This window comes from Hippocampus comes, unplaced genomic scaffold (genome assembly GCF_001891065.2).
Source record: "Hippocampus comes isolate QL1 unplaced genomic scaffold, H_comes_QL1_v1.1 scaffold68, whole genome shotgun sequence".
NCBI lineage: Eukaryota > Metazoa > Chordata > Actinopteri > Syngnathiformes > Syngnathidae > Hippocampus > Hippocampus comes.
In genome coordinates this window covers 5,226,119-5,231,114 of record NW_017805625.1, presented here as the reverse complement: position 1 = coordinate 5,231,114, position 4,996 = coordinate 5,226,119, and positions in this window count along the sequence as shown.

Sequence of the window (4,996 nt, the reverse complement as noted above, 5' to 3'; positions counted from 1 at the left end):
GGATGGAGGGAGGAGAGGGAAGGAGGGAGGGAGGATGGAGGATGTTTGTTGGAAAGGGGGAGGAGTCAGGGATGCGGGAGCACGGGGATGAGGGACAGGAGTGTGCGCACAAGACAGGGAGAGAGGCAGAGATGCTTTTCACAAGGACGACATGAGATTCCTCAAGGGTGAACACTCTCAATTCAAGCAGATTTCCCCAATTACGTGCACCCCCGCATTCCCCTTCACACACACAGAACGAGTAGACGGACAACATGGGAAAGGAGGAGGATGCCGAGCACCTCAAAGTGCAGGGAAGCCATATTTCGGAGAGGGCTGTGGTGATGGGAGCATCCCCCTCAACTGTGAGCCGCCACTTTGTCACAATGAGCTCTGAGCAAGGTCACACTCTGTTTAAACAGTGACCTTGGTCACGCCATAGATACGAGGTCCGCGTCCCCTGCCGGTGATGTGCACATAATTGTTAGCGGACCGACAGCAGGCATAAAGCGGTGTGAGAAAAAGGATGAGGACTGGGATGGGGTTAAATGTAAGGTGAGAACACCTGCATAGGGCGAGGAAAGCTGATGTCAGCAGTTCATCCTCCACACGTCTTAAGGAGAAAAGCCTCATGCTGGAACCAATCTGTTCTGTCACTGGGGAAGAATAAATACCGTTTGATTATTTTACGGTTATTAAATATGCATGCGCGTGTGCAAAATTGCAAATAAGAATGACAAATAGCAGGGCTTAATGCAGTAAATGCACCCCACACATCCCTATTTTGGAACATTCGTAATCGTCACACAAGTGAGAAAAGAAATTTGAAAGCACAAAATCATAATGGACCCGGACGAATTTCCATTCACAATCACATTCTCTACCTCAGGAGAATTTTGAGTGAACGCTCAGGACCAGGGTTCAAAATCCCACCTTCAGAACCGGGAGGCGGATTTGCTAACTACCGATTTACTGCTAACTTTATTGCTATTACTTGCTATTTTACTGCTAACTTTATTGCTAACTACCGATTTACTGTGCCGCCCTTTTCAATCATATTTAATTATTGGGTTTGAGGAAAGGAGCCATACAGGGTCGAATTCAAAGACCGAATCGCTTATGTGTGTAAATATGGTTCCTTGCTGTTTGAGAAGGTCAAATGATGGTCTTAATTTCCATGTTTGGCCCAAGTATGATTACACAGCATGACATAAATCTCTCATGCTCTCAGCTGAAAGGTGTTAGGACCGCAAAGTCGCACCTCACCAGGTTTTCTCGAGAGACCACCTTTCCCCTTTCACACCACATTTACCAAACAAGACACCCCCCATGAGCCTGCAAAGACAAGGTTATTTATTCATTTTTCTTTTTTTTCCTTTTTTTTTTGTGGGCAGGGGAGCAGAAACAGATGTGCGCTTGCCACCATTCGGAATCTCTTGTGAAAACAGTCACAACGTTGGCCAGCAATTAGGAGCATGTGCCAAACACCCACATGCCGTATGCTTGTGCCTCTCAGCCACACGCACACACACACACACACACACACACACACACACGAACCTATACGAATCTACATTTTGAAGTTCCTCCACCTTTCTGATTGGATGTTTCCGACATGGCATCACCGCATAGAGTAGATAGTGAATACAGTCATTTACAAAAGAGGCTTCAAGCTGTTTAAAGCCACTCCTAATTGAAGTTTCCTGTCAAACTAAACATCAAACAAAGAGAATTACATATTGTGCATTTAAGACCGTTGCATCGCTTTGCCTTTGGAAAGTGCGCTTAGCTTGATCCCAACAAACAATGCAAAACCATATTGACGAACATCACATGAACATGAATATCATCACTCCTTGTTACAACCCACAATACCTTAATCGACAGTTAATTGAACACAAACAGTGGAGAAACACATGTAAACAGACAATTAGCATATATTCTTGATCCTCTGTGAAAATTACTGCAACTTATTCAGTTGTGATTGTTTTACTGCCTCCAGGTGGCCAAGGCATGCACGCATATCAGAAGGAGTTGCACAGTCACAATCAACTATAATTTTTTTACATTCTATGTAATTACGTTATTATTGCATGGTTCCAAAGTTCAATATTGTAAACGGGATTTTTTTTGGAGGTTAAAAACACAGTGGAGACATTTTTGTTGTTTTGTTTTTTTTTTTTCGGGAGGCTGAAATGGATTAATGGCATTTCTATTTAATTCAATGGGAAATGATGACACGTATTCAGATGCATTCATGTTTCTTTCGCATTTGATATTTCCTGCATCAGGAAACAACATGACACGACATTCACGGAGCTTCAGAGCAAGGAGCAGCTTAACATTTGATTTTATCAAGACTGTCATGCCTCTGTAGAATCTTCAATGTCTCTTTTTTTCCAAAGGAACAAAAAAAACAAAAACATCTGTCTTTATCGTTCTTAAAAGTCCAGAAAGATAAGAAAAAAATACCCTTGCTCTTCGATCCAGGAATACACAAAGGTCCGTTTTGTTTTTCTCCTGATATTCGAAGATTTACTGTGTGGAGTTATCTACATTTTGCATTCATAAGAGTAAATAGCAAGCATTGAAGCATGATGCCATTTGGCTCCCTGCGGTTTACACAAGAGTGTCCACGGCCACATTTTCAAATCAATGTCGAGATGAAGCGTTCACTGAAGTGATAATGCATGCGGGATTGCGGATTTTTCCCATACGGCTTTGGTATGGATCGTACGCTCGTGTGTCTGTGGCAGCATCAGAGAACCCCGCCGAGCCTCTGGTCAACCTGGACCACAGACAAGCCCTGCGGCTCAGCCCGCCTTCAACCTCGCAGCATGCCCAAAACTGAGATTAGATCACACCACAGCATGCACACTTTGCTCAAATGCATGCGACACTGTACACAGCACGTACAGTAGAAAATGATGTAGTTCTGCAGCAAACATTTTGGCTTTTTTCAGCATCACCGAAGCCAATATGGCACTGTCAAAATCTCCCATTACAAATACAGTATAATCATGTTTATTTTTTTGGTTGACTGGCAGTGACATGCATGTTGATACTCAGAATCTAACCTTTGATGTATGTTATTATCGTTCCTCTCTTTTTTTTTTTATTTTTTAAATTAAATAGCAGTCATGTGGCAACAAAACCCTGGTATTGCACAAACTTACTAAGTGTGCAATTAGGTTGTTCGGATGTCATCATGATACTTCTAGGGGGCATAGCTGCATGGTAAAATAGAACCTGAAAGGTCAAATGCAATCTGATCCAGGATGCTGAGCGACCTCTATGAAGTTCCCCCAAGGGAAATACTGGGAATAGGGAAAAAAAAAATCCACTGTCATCAAATCTTATTTAAAGTGTCCAGGCAATGTAACATTTTAAGGTTCTTAATGGAAAGATGAAAGCAGCGATGAAAAGGCCCTGTCACCCGCCTTTCACAGCAGATCCTCCAAACGATTAAAGAATTCGGGGATCGATATTTTTCGTAAACAGCGTACATTTTTGTGTGAGCACAAAGCATGCTGTGCCTGCTTGCCAAAAAGAAAATTTTGGAATCAACATGCCAATGGTAGTTTTAATCAGCATAAAAATCTGACAACAGTTTTTTTTTTTTTAATTGTTCCCCAGTGTAATATACTCTGATGTATATTATTGTTTTGGTATTGCTCATTGTTATTATATGGCAAATAATGACACAGCTTGTGCAGCATGACGAATTCATGAGTGACTGCGTAACTCCTGCTGGCGTGCGTGCCTCGGTCACCTGGAGGCAGTAAAATACAGACATACAAACAGAGGAGACAGCTACAACTCTTCATTTAAATTAAATAGCAGTCATGTGGCAACAAAACCCTGGTATTGCACAAACTTACTAAGTGTGCAATTAGGTTGTTCGGATGTCATCATGATACTTCTAGGGGGCATAGCTGCATGGTAAAATAGAACCTGAAAGGTCAAATGCAATCTGATCCAGGATGCTGAGCGACCTCTATGAAGTTCCCCCAAGGGAAATACTGGGAATAGGGAAAAAAAAAATCCACTGTCATCAAATCTTATTTAAAGTGTCCAGGCAATGTAACATTTTAAGGTTCTTAATGGAAAGATGAAAGCAGCGATGAAAAGGCCCTGTCACCCGCCTTTCACAGCAGATCCTCCAAACGATTAAAGAATTCGGGGATCGATATTTTTCGTAAACAGCGCACATTTTTGTGTGAGCACAAAGCATGCTGTGCCCGCTTGCCAAAATGAAAAAAAAAAAAACTGACTGCAATTTTGGAATCAACATGCCAATTGTAGTTTTAATCAGCATAAAAATCTGACAACAGTTTCTTTTTTTTTTAATTGCTCCCCAGTGTAATATACTCTGATGTATATTCTTGTTTTGGTATTGCTCGTTGTTATTATATGGTAAATAATGACACAGCTTGTGCAGCATGACGAATTCACGAGTGACTGCGTAACTCCTGCTGGCGTGTGTGCCTCAGTCACCTGGAGGCAGTAAAATACAGACATACAAATATTCATGGAAACAGAGGAGAGAGCTACAACTCTTCGGTAAGCTTCAGAAAATATCAGTTTATATCAAAGAGTATATGCCTGTGAGTATTATTTTGTCAATCAACATATGTTGCTCCACCGTTTGTGTGCAAATAGACATTGCTTGAAGGGTGGCAAAATGACAACCACTGATGCTATTCGTTAGCCCATCTATGGCATTTTGCACTGTTTATTAGCATTAAGCTAACCCCATTTTCCTAAGTGAGTAATGATATTCGGTTGTTTGACACACACAGCTCTTTGTTTTGCGTTTAGTTTGAGAGTAGACTTCATAAGGGAGTGCAAATAAATAGCTTGAAGTCTATTTTGCCAAACTGCTTCTTGTTAAGAAGTGACTTGAAGTGACTGTCAGCATACAGTGTGACCTATCTGTTTTTGCTCGCAAGTCAAACCCCAAAATACGCCGAATGCCTGCTCGTGTCTCGAAGAAACTCGGCTCTCGAGGCACCTC